Source organism: Dermacentor silvarum, chromosome 6, assembly GCF_013339745.2.
Source record: "Dermacentor silvarum isolate Dsil-2018 chromosome 6, BIME_Dsil_1.4, whole genome shotgun sequence".
NCBI lineage: Eukaryota > Metazoa > Arthropoda > Arachnida > Ixodida > Ixodidae > Dermacentor > Dermacentor silvarum.
The window spans coordinates 126,827,628-126,852,145 of NC_051159.1; the positions used below are offsets into that span (position 1 = coordinate 126,827,628).

At 47.2% G+C, this 24,518-nt stretch overlaps 1 long non-coding RNA gene across 1 annotated transcript in view; it reads left to right on the forward strand.

Moving 5' to 3' along the window:
• LOC125946397 (uncharacterized) overlaps positions 1-22,281 on the forward strand; it is a 77,021-nt gene extending 54,740 nt beyond the window's left edge. The window contains exon 3 of the long non-coding RNA XR_007467554.1: positions 21,376-22,281. This is a non-coding gene — a long non-coding RNA (uncharacterized LOC125946397). The remainder of the gene's footprint in view (positions 1-21,375) is intronic.
• Positions 22,282-24,518: the final 2,237 nt, after the last annotated feature.

Below are 24,518 nucleotides of genomic sequence, written 5' to 3' on the forward strand. Positions count from 1 at the left end.
ATGCAGGCATGTTGGAACTCCTCCTCCGCTTTCTCTGCAGGGCTGCTTTCCGGCGTCTTCGCCGAAGCAGTACGGAGTCAGTGATCCTATTACATGACGAAGAAGCCGGCGTTTATCCTGCCTAATAAGGGTGAGCTCAATTACTCCGCGCAGACCTATGAAACGGTGCTCTTGTATTGACTTTGCTGTCTTTATTTCTTTCTTGCTTCGTTCGCTCATGGCCGACATTGCGCAAGCTACATGTAGCAGTAGTCAGCAATGCGTGCTAGAACTAACGATCCGATGGCTTCGACTGCGGATGCATCGGCTTGTGAAACCTTCAGCCGCGGGTGGGCTGCCATGACGTAAGCTTCCTGTACGACACGCAAATGAATTCAAAGGACGCCTTTTGTGTCTCCTGTTCCGCCTTTTTGTCGCAAGATTGTCGCAGCGTCTTACGTTGGCCAACGCGTGTGACAAAAGAGACCGTCGTCGTTAAACACGGAAGGACGCGAGAGCGCGATGCTGAATGAGATTTGACTTAGTCGCACCGGATTGGCACAACGTGCCTCCAGGTACAAACCACTAAGCGATACGCACCGCTGATCCCATGTCATGACAGCTTACTTCATGTATTTATGTTTGAGTGTGTATATATAACTTCTATTTGCTCACCATTTTCGTACTCATTGTGCAAGTGTCCCTACATCTGTGAGCGATTCTTACTTTATATATTAATGCGATTAGCATTCTTAGCCTACTGCCCTCACTTCGACGTGATGCTGCTGCTGTCTGATATCTATAGCCCCTAAAACGTCGTTCTCGCTCGCGAAACAAAAAAAAGAAATCACATGCCCGACTGATAAAAGTGAGAACGCGGACTCTCCTAGCTGGCAGTGAAAATTAAAGCTTTACGCCTGAAAAAGATGCCTACGCAATCGAGCTGTAGTTCATTCGAAGTCAACTATATGCTGAACCCCAGTTCTACAGAGCCGCCCAGAGGGGATTCTGCAGGCGGAGACAGTAAACTAGTCCTCCAGTACGTACGTCTCATTTAACATTCACTTCTATGCGTTTCCCGCCATGTATTTACGACGAGAGATGGAGTTCTGATATCTCTCATTTGACGATGTATTACCATAGATACGTCAAACATGCATACAGTTCTAATCCGTCTATGTTTAGTAAAATACGCAATAAAGCGTAGTTGAGGTTTGAACTTTGAATACTATTTATTTATTTCGTGTATATAAGTATCGTCAACCCTATTGACACTTATACTTAACCTCAGCGGTGTAAACATGTAAGCACTCCAGTTCATGCACTCCAATTAATGCACTCCATGCAGTTCAGCAGCTGCAGCGTTTGTCCCAGCAAAACCTACAGTGATAAAATTCAGGACATCGCACATGACATCAACGACGGCTGTCAAACTTGCAGCTCTACATGCACCAATTCAATTGATCGATCAGGAAACGCGTCAGAAATGGTCCATCTTCAGCGATTCCAAAGTCGCCCTCCAGAGTTTGCTCTCTGCACTACGCCGTGGACCCCACGAACGACTTCTCGTGGAAACACAAGAAATTCACTATCGGGCAGTTGACAAAGGATATGACATCGTATTTCAATGGTTGTCAAGTCATTACGGTATCCTTGGAAACGAGCAAGCAGACGCAGCTGCTCGATCGTCGCATACCAGTGCCGATTGCGTCGCTATCCTTATGTCCAGAACAGACGCAGCGGGACAGCTCCGTACGTTTGCTCGCGAGCTTACGTTAGCCCAATGGAATTCGGCAGGATCTAAGAACCAGCGCGTTTATTCCCTCGATCCTGATCTGAAGCTCCGCCTTCTACGTGGCTCACCACGATGGGTGGTATAACTCTCATCTGTCGCCTATGGCTTGGAGTAGCTTTTACCAATGCATACTCCTACTTTATCGGTATGGCCACAAGTCCAGATTGTGAAGTTTGCGGGTGCAAAGAGACGATTGCGCACCTTCTGTGTCATTGTCGTCGTTTTAGTGAACAAAGAAAAGTCCTCAGCACCACGCTCGACAAGATTCACAGCCGTCCCCTTACGGAAGGTAAAATTCTTGGACCGTGTCCCAGCCGAGTCGGCGCGAACTGCTTCAAAAGCGCTAGTGTGCTTTTTAAAAGAAACAGGACTTATTGAGAAACTATAGGTTGTGTAAACTGATTCGTTCCTTTTTTTATTGCGATAGGAATTATATGGACACTTCAAGCGGATTTCTGCCGTCGGCGGCGTCGCCGTGAGGTTCTGTATAAAGTCCAAGGGCGATAAAATCGTCGCCGCGCGCTGTATGCGCGAGTGAAAGCGCGCGGGGGACGCGCGCTATCAAGGAGAGTGAACGCACGGCGGAAAGCAAACGCGACTTCCGTCGCGCGAAAGGCCGTGAGGCTATGGGAGGGAGGGAGGCGGGGCAACGCTGTGCTGCGGCACCAAATGCGTATCTTGCAACCGGGCGCAAGGGGAACTGGCCACTCAATTTCTCACGCGAAAGGGGGAAAGCGGGAAGGCAGCGCGGGAGAGAAGGGGGGGGGGGGACAGCTTCTACTCTGCCAACAACTGCGCTTGTACTTTGCCCGGCTGCGCCCGCACCGTCTCTTAAAAGCGATCTCCACACGGCTCTGACCTTTGTATGCGCTGTGCATTCGCCGCTCAGTTTCCGTTGAAGCGATAGACCGCACGAACCTTCGCTCGCTGCGGCGGCTGCGCTTGCTGCCAGCGTTTTGACAGTGGTTGTCTGCGGTTATTGAGTGTGATCTATTCATGTTTGCTTGTGCGTGCTGACACCACGTTTGTTAATTCAGTTAGTAAGCGAATGTCTCCAAGTTTATGCAGCCGATAAAACTACTATCCCTACTTCGAATAGCTCTCTACTAATTTGCTATCGCAATTGATGCTTCGCCTTTTAGAGCACTGCACGGGCTCGGGCTTACCCGAAAGCCCGGGCCGGGTAGAGCAGTTTTTTCATGGGCTCGGGCCGGGCTCGGGCACGGCGTGTGCTTTTTGACCCGGGCCGGGCTCGGGTTTTTTGACGCGGGCCCGGGCCGGGCTCGGGCTTTCTGGTGGTGCGCATGTAACGTGCAGCGAGTTATTCTTGGGCGTCTCAACTCTGAAAAACGTGTATTTTTCGGTCTCGGGCCGGGTTCGGGCCGGTTTCGAGCCGGGCTCGGGCCGGGCTCGGGCCTAAGGTAAAGGGGTGGCGGGCCGGGCCGGGCGGGTAACGGAGATTATTTCCGGGCCCGGGCCGGGCCCGGGTCTCACCATAAATGTTTTGATCGAGCTCGGGAGTGCTGCCCAATGTAAAAACGGGCCCGGGCCGGGCCCGGGCTGCAAAAATCGGCCCGTGAAGTGCTCTATCGCCTTTCGGGCGAAACTGCGACATTTTTTAATCTTCTCTTATCTTTTCTGCACTTACCCCATCCCCCTGTGCAGAGTAGCCAACCGGACACTTCATCTGGTTAACCTCTCTGCCTTTCACTTCCTGTTTTCCTCTTCCTCATCAAAGGGAATGCACATGTCGTGGCCATGCTGTGCATTTTGTTGTTGCGCTTTTGTGCGAGACTCGCGGTGTCTCAGCCGTTCCTGTGGAATTACTCAGGATCGTCCATGTGCGTTCGCGCAGTGACTGTTTTGCAAGTACTGGATCGTGCTTTCGGTGATGGTTTCCGTGCTGGTGCCCATGAACAAACTATGCTTGAGTGCCTGTGGCGTGTGTTAGTGTGCGTAGTGTATTTTATACTAATCGATATTGTTTTTTCGCCGGAACGGTTTGCTTGACTAGCAATAAGCTCTCGATGTTCGACTCAATAGATCCCTTTAGAGCAAGCTGGGAAGGTAAGATTATATTTATTTCGTTTTGTTCTGCTCTTCCGTAACGCTGAAAGTGTCATCAAATATATTTCGCTCTGATCCGACATTGGGCTTTTTCGATTATCCGTCCCTGAAAAACACCACTTAGAAGGCATATATTCACTCCGATCCATGACGTCATGCTACCTGGCCCGACTGCCATAGAATCTAATGGGGATGCTCCCGAGTAAGTCGTGGTGATTTTGACGTCACCGTTTTCGTCACGCCAGCCTTGAAAATGGAAGTGTCGGGTCAGTTATCATGACATCTTCGATCGGAGTGAACAGGCCTTGGGCTATCTAGGTGATGTGGCCCTGACAGTACCGGGCTGCCCGAGGCAGCGCTGTCAGCCATTGAGTGTTGCGTGTGTAGCGTCTTGGGCACTCATGGGCTGTCCGGGATGACAAATCGAAGAGCCCTATTGTTGTGCCGTTTCTGGCTCGGGCTGGCATTTACAAAGGCTTACTCATTGACCAGGGTAACGCACCTATGTCCGACTCTCGCTAAAGCGAAGAGACGATTGAACACATTTTGGACCTTTGTCCCCGGTACGTTATCCCCGTGCGGACCTCTCTGGACGACATTGAACCGGCTGGATTCGAGACCATTTTCGGAAGCGAAGATCCTTGAACCATGGCCGTGCGCGTTGCTGGTGCAGAAGGCATTATTGCGCTGTTTCAGGTCAACATTTGGAGGACGCCTAAGCTTCACCTTTAAGAGTGGAACCTGGTAGCATTCAAAGAACCCTGACTGCTTTTCACGCTTCCCGGCAACTGCCGCTTACGTAACCGTAATGTTTGCCGGCAAACGCTGGCGACGAACGCTATGCACGAAGGCGATATTTCTGGTAGAAACGCGGCCTCTTGCGCGGGCCCACCTTCTGTTATTATTGCGATAGCAATTATATGGACACTAAAAAGCAGATTTCTGCCGTCGCCGTCGCCGTCGCCGTGAGGTTCCGTATGACGTCAATGGAGATGAAATCGTGACCGCGCGATGATAAGTGGTTCTTGAGGGAAAGGGAAAGGTTGGCGCTATCTTCTGCAGCCCTTGAGGGAGCACGGCTCAGCGCCAAGACCGCGCGCCGCCGAACGCTGTATGTGCGAGTGAAAGGGCGCGAGGGACGCGCTGTATGTGCGAGTGAAAGGGCGCGAGGGACGCGCTCTTTCACGGGGAGTGAACGCACGGCGGAGAACAAACGCGCGTTCCGCGCCGTGCTTGCTTAAGGGCTGCAGAAGTAGGCGTCTCTTTCCTCCTTTACAATCACCATATATGTGGAGCAAACGCGCCTTCTTCCGATGCGCGAGAGGCCGTGGGGGAGGGAAGGAAGGGGGAGGGAAGGGAGGCGACGTTTAGCTGCGGCACCAAGTGCCTATTATTTGGCGCTGAGCCGTGCTCCCTCAAGGGCTGCAGAAGATAGCGCCAACCTTTCCCTTTCCCTCAAGAACCACTTATCATCATCAAGTGCCTATTTATATCAGAGGCTCCGGCAACAGTCACCAACGCCGCACGCATTTTTAGCGAACGCGGGCAAAACACCGACGGCGTCGACAACAGTTCTGCGCGTTGCCGGTGCTGCTGCATGTCCAAGTTTATACAGCTGATAAAGCTAATATCATTACTCCGTATAGCTCTCTACAAATTTGCTATCGCAATTGATGCTTCACCTTTCAGGTGAAACTGCGACAACTTTTATTGTTTTGCACTTGAAATATTTCAGTCTGAGAAGATTTAACATAAACGGCATGCACTGTCGGTGTCTTGTTTCATGACTTTTGTTTGTGGGCTGTCGTTCTCAAAATTCTCAGGAATAACTTTGTGAAGAATGTAGGACAAGTTATGAGCAACTTTGATGATAGAAGAAGAACATTATAGTGCCGTATAGAATACATACAGCAATTTTCGCTCATGGGACGCTAACGCTGGCTACGGCGCCGACACCGGATTTTCTGTGACACGGGGCCCTTAACGCTATCGCGGGTACTCGCAGGTCTCTGCGATCGTCTATAGACTTGGTGCGCACAACTATTTTTCTTTCTCTCTCTCCTTTTTTTTTCTTTTCGTTCCTTAGCTCCCTTCCCCCTGTGTATAATAGGGTATGTCAGAAAGGATCGACATGCGTCTGGTCAACATTCCTGCCTTCCCTTTCTTTTTTCTCTCTCTCTCTCTTGTTTAAGAAACAGCAGCATGCTTTTATTTGGCAACACACGGCACCCTGGTTTTGTCGTAGCTATACTCGCGCCGTTGGCTGCTTCTACGGCATAGACCAGGACGCAAGGAGGTCAAGTCGTTATCTCTTAGGAAGGCGCCATTAATGCCAGAGACCTCAACCCACATCTGAGCGCCGCACATCCAAATGAGACAGCGACTCGCTCGACCGCCGACAAACAAAAGGAGGGAAAAGGAATAAAAAAAAGCGGGCATTGAGGCTGCAAAAATAGACGATACTGGCGCCATTCTGAACCTTTCCACGTATCGCTAATATCCCCGCGATGTGCAGCACGCGGTGATTAGGGCTACGTCATTTCCGCCTACACATCCTTGTCCCTTTTGTTTCCGTACAAGGCATAGATTTATTAGAGGAACCTGTTAGGCAAATGGCTTGCCGCGCTAGAAAGTGCGCAGCTACACCTTGCAAACGGCGTCATTTTAAGGCTGCTTTCGGCGTGGTAACCGGATACTTTATTTTTATTTTTTATTATCCCTGAACGGTACCCAATTTTCTACCACGTAGACTGTACAGGCATCGTCAATGGGACTCGGAACATGCTGGCATATTGTTCTATGCAGTAACTGTGAGAGAAAAATTCGTCGTGAGCGTATGGAGCAAGCGACGACCTGGAATCATCAACATCCTTAGGAATTTAGCAAGGCCGATCACGCGATACGCTTTTAGCGCCTTTGTTCATTGAGTGTGCCCTGCAATATGCAGTTTTTGTGAAGTGGGGTCAAACTGAAAAATCGACGTCACTGCGACCGCGGCACACTTTCGTTCTTCTTGAGAGACGAACGAAACGGGTATTCAAGCGTGTAACATAGGGTATAATACTATCCCCATCTGCAGTAGATTTGCGTTCCGACGCGCTCTCGCGCCGCCTGTCGGAGACCGCTGCTATACGATAGAGCTTACGTCCGCCGTCCATCATTTCCGATATGCCGTCTTTGTCTTCGTGTTGTCGTTATCGCGTCGTCTTCTGGACACCTCTTCATCAGCTTCACCCTTACGATGTATAGTGAAAAAACGTTGCCTACCAGAGCAACCCCCTGGTATTGAACTCTTGTCCCTGTGGTTTCTTGCAGTTGGAGGACGGACGCGCTAGACATTGCGCTATCGCGCAACATCCTGCATGACTCTCAACTCATGATACTGAAAGGCAGGCGCGCAAACATGGACACAGGAAATAGCGAAAAGGACAACACCAACGCCCACTATCGACTGAAAAGTCGCACGGCGACGGAAACGAAGGAGGACACAAAATTGTCTTCCTTTCCTCAGGGAAGGCAGCGCCAACCCATCAGTTATTGACAGGCGCGGGTACTCACAAACGATAACTGTTTAGGCATGACAATTCCTCTTCGTGCAAGGTAACTGAGGCCTGACTTACGCACGTGCTAGCGCTATTAGTGATATGCCAAGCCTCGACCACAAGGTGAACTTTTTAGCTGTTATGTCGGAACAAAACTGCACTATAGTATCTTTAAATTTTGGAGTACATTTGCAATCATGACAGTGTAACGAAAGTTTACACGGTGCTTCTCCAGTCAAGGAACGTTTGTGCTCAATTTATTTCTGACTGATCTAACAATGCCTCTGAATATTCTCGATCTGTCTCTCAACACGTTCTCAACAATGTGAACAATGAGAATGAGATACATTATCAACAATGTCTCTCAGCATTCTCAACATCAAATATTTTGTTGTTGTAGAGCCTACGCTTTCAAATAGTATGACCATCAGTATGATGACACGGGCCAGATGGAAAATTGCGATTTGAAATCGTGATGAAACTTCGTGTTGACTGGAATAAAATGGGACCCGAAAAGGATTTAGGAAGGCTAGTATGTCACTGTGGCGTCATATTTAATTATCACAGCGATGAAGCTGCTCAATCATCTCGTGAAAACCACATACGATGGCTCGTGCTGCTTTCAAGAACGGATCCGCTCCGGAGCGACTCCCTCGGTGGAGGGAGTCGCTCCCTCCACCGAGGAGTTTGGAGCTTCGCCTCCTTGCATACAAACCCATTCTAGACTGATGCTATTGCCAAAACTCTGGGAGCCTTTAGACTTTATTTTCCACACCCCTTACTGCAGCTGCTAGCTTTAACGCAAAATTCCTCGATCTGATGGTACCCGCTTTCAAATATCGCTGTCCTAAAGAAAGCCTCTCTTACACACTGCCTAGGTACTAGGTGGAACGCTTTCAAATTGGAAATTTCGCTTCCGAGGATATTTTCCTGATACGCACCAAGATGGCTTGCCGTAGTCACAGGCTGACTTCAATTCCTGAGGTGCAAGATGTGCCCCAGGATAACTTCGACGATAATCAGTAAATGTTCCAATAATTCGTTTACTGAGCGCAGCGTTTCATCAGGTAACTCACTTCTCGAAAAAATTCGGCAGCAAAGACGCGGTGAAAGCGAGCACGCACGCGGATGGCTCCACGCGGTAGAATACACCCGCACAGGTCAGTCGCCCTCAAGAAGCACAAGACGGAGGAAAGAGAAAAGCAGAAGGCAGGGAGGTTAACCAGAATAACGTCCGGTTGGCTGCCCTACACCGGGAGAATGGGAAAGGGGAACACAAAGATGGCAGGGAGAAAGAGGAGGGAAGGGAAAGAAGGAAATTAGCGGTGAGTTCGCTGACGCGTGTGATATTGCACTAATAGACGACCGACGAGGAACGGCGCTCGAATAACGTCTACAAGACAGTGGCCGATCGTCCTCTCGTCAAAATGCGTTGGAGGTGAAATGACTGAGGCTCCCAAACCCTCCGGTGTGAAAAGCGCTTGTTTCTACTTTCTGCTAATGAATGAGCTCGCTTAATACATCGCAAACGATGCAACCCACCGACCACGTATTAAGCTTGCTCGTGCCCTCAAGTGATTTCTACCACTTGGAGTTTACGAACGTCGTAGTGAGCACGCTGCTAATTTTGGTGCTTGCACTGCAGCGCTTCCACGGGCGTACAAAATGTGTTTTCTTAGGACTTTCCGCGAGCGACTCAAGCATGAAGCCCTGAAGCACGCCTCAGGGGGGCCGGATGTGCTCTAAACCATAGCCAACCGTTTTGACCTTCGTATTGCAGTTAACTATATATCTGAACTGTAGCCAGGGTAATTTTTATGGGCATCACGGCCGATACAACTTAGATTGCACAGGAAAAGTCTCTCAACTGGCTATTGGCAAGCGTCTCGCGCACGTCCCTCCATATACCATCTTCTGACGGCAGTTACTTTCGTCCGTGAAAAAATATTGAATGAGAAATATGCGAGAATACTCGAGAATGTAAAACTAAGAGCGGAAAATACATTCATTTCACATAACTTATAGGAATAGTGGAAGAATAAATCTAGAGGACAAATAAGATATAGCTAAAACATTATTGAGAAGCCAAATTTCTGCCGGTGAATTTTTGCCGGCGAATTTTTGCCGGCCGTGCTCGCAATGAATTGTGGAACATTTCCTTAGCTTTCAAGATTTTTCGACTGGACGCTCAAGGTTTGCTGGTTTGCTGGTTTGCCGGCTTGCACCAGCCAACAAGCCCAAATAGCTTTCGTTTTCTTTTTTTTTTTCTGTCTGCTTGATAATATAGCGAATGATGGCTAAATTACTTTCCGCGACGTGTACTGCAAACGGTTATTAAAGGTTTTATCGCGACATGTGAAAAATATTCGTTGAATTGTGAGAACTCGGGCAAAACGCCTCGGGTTGTAGGGGTGTTGGTAAGAATACTGATCAGCTTAGTTGAAAGGTATTTTCAATTGCTCCCTTGGGATGTATGCGCGTTTCCGGTCTGTAAGCCTTGAATGCTGACACTGGCGAAACGTCGCGGAAGTGTAAAACCGAGATTGGACACGCTCCGAGACTAGCTGGAGCGCAGTTTACCTACGAAAGTAGTGTGAAGTGGCACGGTCAAATGATACGTCACCGACGCTTCTTGTTGCTTCTCCGCTGCCATTCTTTCCCCCCTATTTAGTACGTCTCTTGGACCCCATGGCCTTCAAGAAATCGTCGTTCCGACACACGTTCCGGACAATGGGGTCACCAGGAAACCACGGCCCCAAATTAAAAGGTCGCATCAGCATACATCTCGACGTTTCTGGATAGGCATACTGGGCATACGCGTTGCGGCACATGCGGCAGCTTTGTCAACGCATGTTCAGACCGGGACTTGGTGGTGAAAATATTGGACTGCCAGTCGTCCTTTCGAAGACGATGAACCAACCGACCGACCGACCGACTGGCGATACCGTCGACGGAGGCTCGGTAGAAAGAAAAAGGAGACGCACCGCCGAACAATGGCGAAAGTTCGTTTCGACAGCGTGCAAGGACGTTGCCCGCCAGAAAAGATTGCGGTATTTGCGGCAGTCGGTGCCCGTCTATCTCTCTTTTATTTGATCTTCTTTTTTTCTTTTTGTTCCTCGCATGGAAAGCACTTTTGCCCAGTTATCCCGCTGCAGTAGTGTTTTTCCATCATTGAAGGCACGAAACAGTGAAGGCTATGGTTGTTGAATTGTTGGTATGTATTGAGTGTATAGGCAGAGACGACAACTGCAAAATTTAGATGTCGAAGGACTCGTCGTGATATAATCGTATAACTAACAAATAAAAACAGCAGTGGTAAAGAACAGAGAAAGAAACAATAAATGCTGACAAGTGACAGGGAGTATTGCGGTCATAAAAGTGCAAATCGATTATAGAAGACGCCCTAGCGGGTGAAGGCTCGGAATGATTAATTTTGACCATCTTGGGTTTTTATGAAGAAAAGCATTGGTAAGAAACTTCAATTAAGTGTAGGCATCGGTGAGTACGTGTCAGCATTGATTGACCGATTAATTAATTAATTAATTAATTGGTTGGTTGATTGATTGATTGATTTGATTGATTGATTGATTGATTGATTGATTGATTGATTGATTGATTGATTGATTGATTGATTGATTGACTGACGACCGACCGACCGACCGACCGACCGACCGACCGACCGACCGACCGACCGACCGACCGACCGACCGACCGACCGACCGACCGACCTAGAGCACCGGTATTCGTGAAAAGCACGAAAACACCTGAAGCATGTAAACATGAAGTGAAAAAGTGGCTGTCGACTTTCTCTCTACATTCACAGCTCCGTCCTGTACACAGTAGGAACTTGTAAATGCTGACTTTGCTGCACAAGTATTTCAACGGGCGTTCACTAATAGCTACAATCGCGGAGTTACTGAGCTGCATTGCGTGGAAAATCACGTATCTTTACGAATCTTTCTTTCTTCCTTTCTTGCTTTCTTTATACCTTCTACATCTTTCTTTCTTTCTCACTCCCTTTCTGTCTCTGTCTGCTTCTTTTTTTTTTTTTCTTTTTTTTGCTACACGCCACATGAAGCCATCCCAAAGCAAAACTCCCTGAGGCACATTGAAGGCACTGGTGTTTCACAGGAACTGCGCATACGCGTAGCACCGGTGAAGTTGTGTTTTCTGCTTCCGGCGAAACTGTATGTGTTCCTCGTACCATACAGAACCGTCCATTAGGCTCATGCAAACGTTACCTTTGCTTCTTTTTTTTTTTTTTTTTTTTGCACATACACTAACGTTGTGTACGCAAGCTGTGCTGCTCTAATCATGCGCTTCTTTTCCAGCTTACAGTAAGAGCATCAAATGTTGTAGATCTTAATTGCGAGCAAGAAACTCGGAATAAGGTATTGCCTGATTGATTGTATAACCATGATTAATACCAGTATTGATTTCAGTGTCTTTCTTTCCAGAGGTACTTCGGGTGCCCCGGTAGTTAAGTAACCGTGTTTTCAAACTTGTCATACAAATGTTTAATAAAAAGAAAAAGGATACACCAGCAGCTGTAAAAGCTATCTATGCCCCTATTCGAACTGTCTTTGATCAGCTTCTTCTAGAAGAAACTTTGGATAGGTTGGCAGTATGGTGCAATAAATGGGATATGGTTATTAATTATGACAAAGCAGTGCATATATGTATTACAAATAAATTATGAAAGCTAAAATAGGTGTACAAAATGAAGGATAACAAGATTATAAAAGAAGAAAGCTGCAAATACTTGGGGATAACCTTAACTTCACATCTATCGTGGATGCCTCAAATAGACATCTGCAACCCGGCAAAGGTTAGGATTTCTAAAATTTAATTTAGGAGTTTCCACATCCTCATCAAGATTGAAAGTCTATAAAACATACGTTAGACCTCTCATAGAATATTCGAGTATCGTTTGGGATCCTCACACATTGGTAGGTATTGAAAAACTAGGAAATAATTCAAAGGTTAGCCGCTTGCTTCATTTATAAACGCTTCAAACGACGTGATTCCCCAACCAGTATGCTGAAACCGCGAACTTGGAACCACTAACTGACCGATTGAAAAACTGCCAGATTAAATTTCTTTCGCCAGCTTTTTTTACTTCGGCAAACTAGCAATACAACCGCGCGACTGTATTATTAAGGACACATGTCGAATTTCCCCGCCTCAAACAGAGCCAGTATATTAAACCAATATTTGCACGAACAAACTTTTTTTAAAGACTCAATTTCTTCCGAAAACAATCAATGATGGGAATTCCCTGCCCGGAAATTCCCACTGCTTACAACCACCAACTTGATGTATTTTGCTTACTCTCGCTTTTCGTGTCCCTTGTATATTTTTGTATGTTTGCCTTTTGTTGTATTTGCTCATGTAGCACCCTCCTGCTTGAACAGATGTCCGCAGTATTGCGTAAATAAAAAATAAAGAAATGCTTATTTTCTGTGGAGAATATACAATACATTTTAATAAAACAACCTCGGACAAAGCCATGTCAAATTTCATTTACCGGACACATCAGTGTCGCAAAGGTGAGTGAGGAGTTACCGTTTAGTAATGCCGTTTGTAAGATGGTGCGTCCAAATGTGTGCTTCGAAACATTAGCCGCCATTAGCCCACAATGCGTCTCATTGTGCGCCCTCCCATTCCACGTTTCGCTATGTCGTCTGCTTCCACGCGTCGTGACGTTGAAAAGCGCTTCGACCCAAGCCACCTGCGCTCGTTTCCCGAGGTCAACAGCCTTTTTCAAGTTCCAGGAATGACCGGCGCATGTCGCAACAGCAGCCAACATGACGAGCAGTGGCAGCCCTCGTCTCGCACGCTGGTCGACTGACTTAAACGAACGAGAGAGAGAGAAAGATTCCGTCTGCAAAGACACTCAACTGCAGCTTGAGCGAGATCCACATTCCTCTTCGCACACACTTCGAATCGACAAGGAAACGCTATCACTTTCTGCCGTTGACAGAGATTGGTGGCGAGCACCCGTGTTGCATGTGAACGTAAATCGTGTCTTCAACCGGAGAAGTCCGATTGGTAAACTCTGTCAGCGTGATGATATCTTCATCGCACCCGCTTAGTGTGGCGGAGCGCTGAAATGCACATGCCGGCGTTCGTTGGCTTGTAAGCGTGACAATTTCGACCACTATGCGATACCCTTGGGCGGGTGTCTTCTTCTCTGGTCTCCTGTAGAATTGTGAGAGCAAAGAATGCAACAAGTGCTTCTGCCGAGTGTCTTTCAAACATCGAAGTGAGATACAACATACAAAATGAGGTGGAAAAGAGAATGGAAGAGACCCGACGGCAGCGTTTCCCTCGTTGGTTATTTTACCAGCTCTGACTTAAAACATATTTCACTTTTCCGCCAAAGCCAAACGCTTGGACAGCTTCGAAGCTGCGGCGTTCCGTTGTGGTTTCAAAATGGGAAGGCAGTAAGAACACGTGCACTTTTTTTTAGTTGATACTGGTCTAATGTGGTAACTGCGTGGAAGAGAATATTTCCGAAGGGAAAGAAGTTGTGCGCAGCATGGCCACTGTCAACCGCATTGCACGGTGAGTGGGTAAGGGTTTGTAGAGAAGGTAATTACGTATGTGTGTTACCTTTGCATTGTGTCCTCGTTTCTTGTGTGTGCGCTGCAGTTCCAAGATGAATACGTATGAAGAAGGTCCTAGGTGTAGACACAGACGGGTATAGTATACGCTTAGAACAGCCTGCTCTCACCAATATATACAGTCCAACTAGCTCTTATAATACCTGTAGTACTAGATTCTGTTTTCAATTTGCAGGGCAGCAAAGACGCAGGAAATCGGCGAGCAATTTAGCACATAATTCTATTTTATCTCGCCCAGCTTAGTCAGCAGAGTTCGGAAATAGCCAGACGAGTGCGTCTTGCGAATAGGGGGCCGCCCCCATCCACACAAACGCCTTGCAAACGCCTCGATGCTCGATCTCGCAGCGCACACACACTCTTTGCAGGCATGGGACAGCAACGACCGTTCGGGGGTCCCGCCACTCACGCTTACGTATTCTGTCCGCGGCGCGTTCCTGCGCCGAAATGTCTCAATCAAACTCGTTCCCATTCGAGCCGTGAGAGGGGCAGGTGCCTCACGCGACCGGTCATCTAGCTAGGCCCGCGGGTGTCTTCCAGGGGCTTATATAGAGTCACGGTGTTTAGAGTATTCCCACGCGGGGACGTTCACGTTTCAGTCGTAAATGCTATGCGGCAATGACGTCATGCCCGAATTCTGTGTACGTTCCTTTTCCGACCACTGACGTCACATTGGAAGCTATGCACGTAAGTGAAAAACCGGCCGAGCCACCGGGCTTTCCACCTGGCTTAGCTTCGGTGTCATCAGTGGTTTGTTAACGTAATGCTTTCTTTAACTCTTTGGGTACCTCAGCAGTGGTGGATAAACAGTGGGGTAGAGACGCTGACGTAATCAAGACCATCGCTGGTGACGTCTCCCGGGACTTTGGGCGCGGAAGACTCAAGCATTCACTTTTCTAATTCGTTAAATCGCGGCGCATATTGTTAGAGGAGGGCGCGGGGAGTGTCAGAGCGCTTAACGCCACTAGGAACTATTATTTTCAGTAAAAAAAATTAGCGTAGCTTGCACTGGAGGCGTAATGCTAAAGAGACAACGGAGCTGATGGGCACCTAGCTAGTCCTGGCCTTTTGGCTAGGCTAAGCACTACCAAGTCAACTCCAGCATTTCCCGGAATGTATTGATTATTTGTTAATTATCGATTAGCTATTGATTGCTATTGATTGGCTATCGCGAGGTATTGGCCACGTATTTGGGCTAGTCTAAGCACTACCAAGTCATCCCCAGCATTTTCCAGATTAGCTATTGATTGGCTATCGATTGGATATCGACGACTGACTAAGCTTAAGTAGTTCCAACCATGCTTATCTAGACTTAGCCAGGCTCGTGGCACGCACGTGCAATTAGGAGTAGGTATTGTCCGAACGCTTTGAAGCATGGGACACAAGCGCACGGCATTCGCTATCCAAATATCATGTGAGTTGAAGCGCTTGTACGTGGGATTTGGTAAGCCAAGGCGGTCTCCTATTAAGCATATCACGTCGCGTATCTATACAACGCCGTACTCTTGGACATCGGCTGCTGCTTCGTGACTGGCACGCGAAACGTCGCACGAGTGGATAAACGTATACATACATGATTGATTGATTGATTGATTGATTGATTGATTGATTGATTGATTGATTGATTGATTGATTAACTGACTGGCTGACTGATTGATTGATTGATTGATTCATTCATTTATGGACAATAATTTATTAATTTCGACAATACTAATAACTCTTAATTGTAACGACTGCTGCCGACCTTACCGTTATTTCTGTTTAATTAATTGTGCCGTGTAGATGAGCTTGCTGATTTACGTAGTTCGAGACGGTCTTCAAATTTATGGACGCGAATACACGAATGAGTTTGACGCAATTCCTGAAATCAAAAAAACAATGTTTATTTGTGATTTGTGGCATGAATTCAAGGTGCGTATAGTTCGTTCCAAATGGTAGCATCTTACGCAATTGCGCAATATATAAATGAGAAAGACAAATTGCAAACGATAGAATATTCCGGTGGAATTCTGTATATAGAGCTATGGGCTAGATAAATGCGCAAGTTGCTGCTGCAAGTAAAAATGATTTATGTAATGTTGTGTCCTGGTTATCATGGCATGAGTAAAACACAAAAAGAAATTATATAATTATTTACACAGCCGCCTTGCTCCTTCCTGGTGATGCCATATAATATTTTTTAGGAGCGAAGCTCCTTATAGCGGCACCCGTTCCGTCCCCGTCGTAGTAGTAGTAGTGTGTAACCAGTCTGAGCAAAATGAGAAAAAAATTCCGAAGTTGTGTCCGTAGCGCGGAATCGAACCAGGGACCCCTCGCTTCCGAGCGCGCGGCGTTAGCCCACTACGCCACGAAGCGCACATAGATACACGCACCACGATGGCAATAAATACCCAACATTAACGAAAGGCCGCGTTTCTAGCGCGTTTCTAACGCGTTTGTGCTAGCGCGTTACGGCCCGTGTAAGAAGCTGGTGTAAGACGCTGTGGCCTCTCCGCCTTACCTTCAACGCGTTTCGAACGCGTTGCCCAAGGCGGTGGCAAGTCAAGTTCAAGTCGAGGAGCGTTTATGAATACGGGGGGTATACTCTCTCAGCAGTCATGTGATGGCGTCGGCAAACGCGGTGCACGTTCCGGCATGTGTAAATGGCTGCGTAAGACGCTGTGGCCGCCCCCCCCCTTACTAGAGAGTACTGCACGTTTCTAACGCGTTTGTGCTAGCGTCCCCTTAAGCGGGAGATCCGATGATTCCCTCCGGAGCTTCGCCCACTCATCATCATTCACCCCGTGGATATGCTGTGATTTTTTTTATTGGTCAGGCATCCCGGAAGATAATGTGGAGCTAATGTAAGCAGCAGCTTGATTGGGAATGTATACAATCGCTAGTAGCCTGACCACAGTTTGACTCGCTTAATACATCTGTTCATTTAGTCAGCTTCGTGCTTAAAGATCATCTTCCTCATCTGCTCATATCGTCATCACATGTCACAAAGTCGTTTTTTGAAACTCAGTTCTTTCATTCTTCTTTCTCGATTGGCTTAATGTTTCAAGTCCGTTTGACGATTTAAGAAGTTGCACTCTACCACTCCTGCCTCTTGCCATAATTGTAGAAATGTTTTGTTGAAAATGTTATGTTATCATTTTCTAAATGTTGGGGGTGTTCGAACTTCGAATAGTAAAATTTTTTAATCGAATCGACAACGAATATTTCAAGGAAAGAAACAAAACTGCCACTGAATATCGAATCCAATATTTCTCATTTCTAAAGCAACATGAAATATGAAGTTTGCACAGAGTCCGTCTGGTAATCAGGTCTATATACATTAGCGCACGCATATAACACCGCCCGCCATTGGACGCTCGGAAAAGTTAGAATCTTGTAAATCATAAACAACTGATTTCAATTATCTGGGACACCATGACAATGCGAGTGAACAAAATGGACAGCATGGCTACCCGATGTAGGTATATATACAGTACAGCATGGCTACCAGATGCAGTACTGCATGGTGAGACTAGCCAAATAATAAATCGGAACAAATTCTTATATGAGCTGCCTAAAAGCGAGCCATTCTTGTTGAATGAAGGGAAATTATTGAACAGAAGTTATCTGCCTCATGCATTCGCTCGGAACCTGGTGACCCTGTGCAACAACCGCAGCTATCCTGCAGCATAATCCTTCACAACAGTCCTCACATCCATCGTTCTATCCGCCTCGAGACATAAATAATTGTTTTTACAACGCAGCTGTTATAGGTTAGGTTCCAGGAGAACGCGTCCGGCAACGGAAGTAGATAGATCAACAATTTCAGATGCGTCGGGATGGTGGCATTTTTAAACTTCGGGATCGTAAAACAATGTCAGAAGCTATTATAGGCTACTTTCCAGGAGATCGCGTCCAGAAACAGACCGGAAGTAGACGCGTCGCGCCACCTTCGCGTCCAGCAACAGACCCGAAATAGATCAACAATGTCAGACGCGTCGCGCCACCTTGTGGCGTCGTATGAAAACGTCGTGGTGGCAGCGTTTTTAAATTTCGGGATCTAAAGAACTCGTGCACCACACCGCGCTTTTCGCAGTAACTAATGTTTGCTTCTTCATTACTTGACGTAGCTTACCCTAGCGGCCACTTGAGCGCGTCAGCGCTAGTACGCGCACGGCGATTTGCTTATTCGTCTTTTTAAAAAAAACGTCATAGTCTCTCCTATATCGTGTATAGGTTCTTTGTGCGTTAGCGCACATCGCTACGCAGCATAGCTCCGCCCTGCGGCGCCGGCTGAAAGTTGCACCGCTCCAAAGCGTAGTGGCGCCCACTCAAATATCCGGGGTTTCACGGAGAAAAGGGATTGGGCGCGGCGGCGGCGGAAGGAGAACACCGACGATGAGCGGGCTGTGGACGCCAAGCGTAAGCGTGCTGCCCGCCAGGACCGCGAGGCGGAAAGAAAATGCGAACCGTTCAGATGGATCCGATCCCGCAAACTTGGAACGTTTCACCCGAGCAACGGTCAATCACCACATACACAACTTCGCTGGTCATCCACCTTCACAGAGTGGAATGGCACTGACTGAATTTTTATCCCTTATATATATATATATATATATATATATATATCAAATTAATATTTGACAACTTGGAATAGTAAATTATCAAATCGAATAAGAATCGAATAGCAGGTACTAATCGATTCGTATTAGAAAGCTAAAAAAGACACAAGAATCACACTATGCCACAAAGGTAAGAAAAGCATAAAATGACATATTATAAGTGTTACAAGCACTACAGACACAGCACAGATACACAGTGTCATAAGAGAGAAAATTGCATTATAAATGACACATACAAATGCCACAAACACTATGCAATACGATTACATAAAATGTTAAATGAGACAAAGGAGGAGGAGGAGGAGAAGGAGGAAAAGAAAGAAAGAAAAGGCAGGGACTTCAATCAGATGCACGTCCGGTTTGCTACCCTACACAGAGGAAGGGATGAAAAGAAATAAAGGAGAGAGGGGGAAGAAGGTACTCTCAGTGTGAACACCGTGATGTAACTTTACTTTGCCGCCTGTGTTTAGAGGTAGCTTTTACGAAAGCCTACTCATTCCTTATTGGCATGTCCGACATGCCCATCTGTGACTCGTGCAACTGTGATGAAGCGACCGAGCACGTGTTGTGTTTTTGTAATCTTTATGACATCGAACGCGAAGTTCTTCGGAGTGTGTTAAACCGATTAGACAGCAGACCATATTCAGAGACAAAGATACTTGGACCATAGCCCCACGCGCGTCGCAAGCTTACAAAGCGACGCAGGAATTGCTACAATTCATGAAATCGACTGGTCTCAGTGACCGATTGTGAAGTGTTGAACAACCACGCGTGTTATGTGAGACAAGAGTGCATAGGGTGTCTACATGTAACATATGTATGACGTAATAGTTCAGCGGAAATCCGCTAGGTGAAGATAAGTAATTAAAGGGAAACTGAGACATCCACCCAAATGTACCAATTTGCTACAATGGAAACCCAACCGGGTTCCTCGAAAGAAAGCCTCGCAGTTGAAGAAAAATTCGTCCTGGTCCGGGACTCGAACCCGGGACCACCGCCTTTCCGGGGCAGCCGCTCTACCATCTGAGCTAACCAGGCGGCTAGCAGATGGCAGAGCGAAGTCGAATTTGTCGACAACTCGAAGCAAAGGCAAGTGTATGACCGGGTTCCTCTTTCGAGGAACCCGGTTGGGTTTCCATTGTAGCAAATTGCTACATTTGGGTGGATGTCTCAGTTTCCCTTTAATATAACATATGTGCATTGTCCATATATCCAGTGTTATTTTCACCCGACAAAACACACATGCATTTCTTATCCTAGTATTTCTCCGCAATACGAGTGACCTCCATAAGTTCTTTAAGAGCAGCCGGCGCGCTTTTTTTTAATTATTTTTATGAGTAGTTGTTGGCCACGTGCAGCCCGAGAAGCTTCTGTAGACTCATTGGCCTTCGATCAAGCCTCGTGGGTTTTGACACCAGTTGGTTTCTTAATTTGTGTCATCCTAAAAGTAAATGTTGTAAGTCTTCTTCTATGCTGCAGCATTCACAGTGAGGGTTTTCAGACCGGCCAATAGGATGTAGAAACTTTTTTTGTGTGTACTCGGTACGCAAGGAAGGAAGGAAAGAGTGGAGAAGGAAAGGCAGGGAGGTTATAACCAGTTCAGCACAACCGGTTTGCTACCCTACACATGGGAGCGGGATGAGGGGGAATGAAAGATGGGGTGGAGATAGAGAGAGAGCACATTGTACAGCACACACATCGTCAGTCACAGTCCGTCACTCTTGCGTGTTACGTGACATCACTGTCACAGCCGCTTGTCCAAGCCCGTTTCTTTTAAAATTTTTAAGTAGTATCTTCGTCTCCTTCAGCTGCGCTATATTTTGTCGACGACACGTGAGAATCGTTTCAATATACATTGGTCTATTGTCAAGGTGCGCTAGAATGGACGCCAGGGACTGTCTCGGAACATTATATTCAGGACAGTCGCATTGAATGTGTTCTAGCGCCTCCTCGTAAAGACAGGCATTGCAAAAAGCGTTGTCGGCCATTCCAATGGGAAATGAATAAGATTTCGTGAATGCCACCCCTAGCCATAAGCGATAAAGCATAGTGGCCTCTCTTTGGCGGAGTCCAGTTGGCATACAGAGATGCATCAAAGAGGGCAGGTGGTATTGACGATTGCTCCGGCTGGTCTGGCTGCTTGGTGTGCAACATAGAGAGAGCGTGATCTCCTGTGCAAGCACTCGAAGTCTGCTGGCTGCGTCGGACCGTGAGAGTGGTATGGCCTCTTCCTGTGTGTCGTCAAGAGCTGCCCGAGCGGCATTATCGGCGTCTTCGTTCCCTATGACGCCGCAGTGACTTGAAAGCCACTGAAATGTCACGTGGTGTCCTTTCTCATGTGATGTATAGAGTAGGTATCTAATATCGAATACGAGCTGTTCGTATGGCCCACGACGCAGAGCTGATAGCACAGATTGTAGGGCTGCTTTTGAGTCGCTGAAGATTGACCATTGTCGAGGTGGCTCCCGATTGACGAAACAAAGTGCAGCGCGAAGAGCAGCTAGTTCCGCAGATGTCGATGTCGTTGGGTGGTCATTCCTGAAGCTGATTGTAATAGCTCTTGCTGGGACAACTCGGTACGCAAGGTGTCCCAAGAGGACATCTTCGGTACGCAGGTGTCCCAAGAGGTGGGCGGGTGAAAAGTGTTTCGAGACGCCTGTTGAGCTGTACATACCCGCATATTAAGTTCGATAAACTGATAAATATTACAGATACATGAAGCCTTTTTCAGTTCCATCTAACCATGTTTTTCTTTTTAACTATTGCAGGCACATGTGTTCGTCAACCGGCAGCGCTGGATGGGCTTACAGCACCCATGACCGTCGTCACTGCATGTGGTGGAATCGTGCGTCGGCCTCTACGTATAACTCGCTCCCCTATTGCTCGCCGAAGTCTTGATCATTCGCAAAAACCGAGTTCTGCTCCACTTAGCTGATATCTGTATTCACGGCTTTAGGAAGCATGCGGCCTTCTACGAGTTTCGCGCTCAAGTAAGGAGCGCCCGTCTCGCGTGCGCAACCTAAGACGACGTGTCCAAGGTCCGATGAAGACGCGCTGTCGTTTTCCCTACGCAACTTTCGCACCTCTGTAAGAGTGCGAGCCAAAGCGCGAAGAAAAACTGTCAAGTCCGTTTCTTTGCAGAGTGTATGACCACGCGTAACTGTTTGGAAAGAAGAGAAGCCGCTTATTTATGGGAACCGGCTGCCGCACGCATGGACGCTTGTGCGCGTAGCGAAGTGAGAGAGGAATCGCGTGACGCGAATAATCGCGCACGGGCGCACAGCCGTGTACAGCTTGTCACGGATCGCGCGTTGGCGGCGGCCCAAGGACAAGACCGCAAAGCAGATACGCTGCCAGCAACTGCCACCGTGTGTGTGTAGGGCCATCTTCTGACAGGAGGCGGGATCGGGGGACGTATCGAGACGGCAGACCGAGCGCTAAGCAGGATTGTACACTCTGTAACAAATGAAACTTATAGAATCCAAGCACGCGGTTTTTGGCGGTATATTACGCGCTCTATGCGCAGGCGTGCTGAGAAAAGTCGCCCCTAAAGAGCCAATAGAGAGCTTTGACACGCCGTATATAGCCGCCGTGGGGGCGTACAGTAGTGCCTATATGACGTTCTCCTGCGCCCAGCAAGAGGCCCTGGATTCGATTCATGAGCGCGGCCTTCCTTTCACCTTCATTTTGATGAAGGTGAAATGCAGAAGAAGAAAAAAAAAGAAAAGAAAAAGCGAAAAAGAAAAAGGAAACGCTCATGGGCTTTGTGTACACTTCTGTACTGACTGTGGTCAAAATTGAACCGAAGTCCACCATTAGCTACTACGACGCCCTTTATAAGTTATAACCCGCAGTGGAGTTTCAGGACTAATAATAATCACAATTTATTTTTTACGGCGTTGATGCACAGTGTATAGTGTGGACTTTTAACGAAACATTGGAACGCGTACAACGGGAAAAATAACTGAAATGGCGCAGGCGAAATATATTTTTTTTCTCTCTCTCAATTTCCGTGCTCCGAAAACTTTGACGGTGGCTCCGTAGAATCGATAGCAAAATATTTCTTAGTGCGGATGTCGCGAAAGGCTTTGAAATTTTTCTCGTGGCTTCGCTATCCAGCTTTGGGAACTCCGAACACGCATTCAAGGAAAGTACATACTGCACCTTTAAATTCTGAGATGGCTGCGACATTTTTTTCTTTTTTTCATGGATCACTCGCTCCTTAAGATTTCGTGATAAGTGTTACGTGCACCTCTGGTAATTTTTCATTGATTCGTTGCCTTGCTCGTCTCGAAAAAAAATCAAAAGCCACTTTAAGGACTTGGAATTTCACAGCTCCCTTCATTGTCTTTCTTAGCGGTATACGCTCACGTCCTTTATCGAAAATACAACAGGGGTCAACTCTACGGTAGCCCAATCGTCGCTTGTTAAATTTTCGCTGTCACTTCTTTAACTTCTGTTATCTTACGACAAGTCTTCAGACACATTTACGCAGGATCTCCTTTTTTCTTATTAATATGTGATTGATGAAGAGCTTGGCGCCTTTAATGGCTTTGGCTACGTTTCTTCGCAAGGTAAGCAAAACTAAAAACACCAAAGCATTGAGACCGCCAAATATTAAAAAAAAGAAACACTTGCGAAGTTCCTCAGAAAAGTAAAGGAAGTAGCAGAAAAGAGAAAAGGGAGACGCACATTTCGGTAAACACAAGAGAGTTCGAACACAGGCACATAAGTTTACATATCTGCACGTTAGGTGGCTGTCGAATCTACACATACCTACATAAGAAGACACAAACAACACATTACAAAATCAGACGTGTGTGGCAAATAAAAACTTCGCCTTCATTCCACCCTGTGAAAGTGGATGTACAGCAAAGCTGGTGCGGACGTTAGACGACGTTACACCAGCACCACCAGCACAAGCGATATACGTCACGTGCGCACGCACGTGTGCGGAAGTGCAGCACACATCCTCATTCTTCTAGCTCAAAGTAAAATGCGTCAGAAAATTCGTAAAGTACACGACTTACACACAACCTGCAGACATGATAGCATCGGATTGTAATTCGAATATACGAGAAAACGTAATTCTGTTACGCGGAAACTCAAACACAAACCTCTTTTCCAGCTACCGTTTTTGGGGTGAGCACGCCGCGAAAAAATCCCGACCAACTAGAGGCTAACAGCTTCGCTGTAATGCAGACGTCAGCTACATATCTATATGATCTACGGTATTAAAATAAGACAATAGTGATGTCATTCACGAACATTTATTAAGAGTCTAATATTATTGTGGTTTCCACGAAGATTCCTTATTCATACGTAACTGTAGCCGAATTCACAGAGCTGTTCGTTAGTAAGTGCTGCTTGCCATTGGCCAACCGCCTTCGCTAATGATATGTCCAGAACCACCATTGGCTGATACTTGCTTCTACGAGCATTTTTAGCGTAAGAAAGTTTTTTTGTGAATCCTGCCCTGAATATTATTATTATCTGATATGAAAACACAGATACAATGCACAGAAAGCAAAATAGGGAGGAAGAGGCTGGCAACTGCCGCCGAGAGGAGCCCAAAACCTACCTGCTCTTTAGAAAGGAGAAGATACAAAAAAAAATATTCACCGACGATTACGATACTCCCTAATGCGAAGTTTGAGCGCCGCTGTATACGTGTTTTCATTTCGCGATATATTGGTTGGCGCGAAATCTGTCTCGTGCGGTACATTCCAAACGGAGCTAAGTGTGGCGCGACTGCCTCGTTAATTCGGGAGATCGCGAGAGGCATGCAGCGCGCGGGTGACGCGTGGGCGCGATTCACAGCAGCCGCCGCAGAAGGACCTCCGCTCATGCAGCGCTTTGGTGAACAGACGACGCGCGCTACTCTGGCGCCATCGTGTAGCCATCGTCGCCG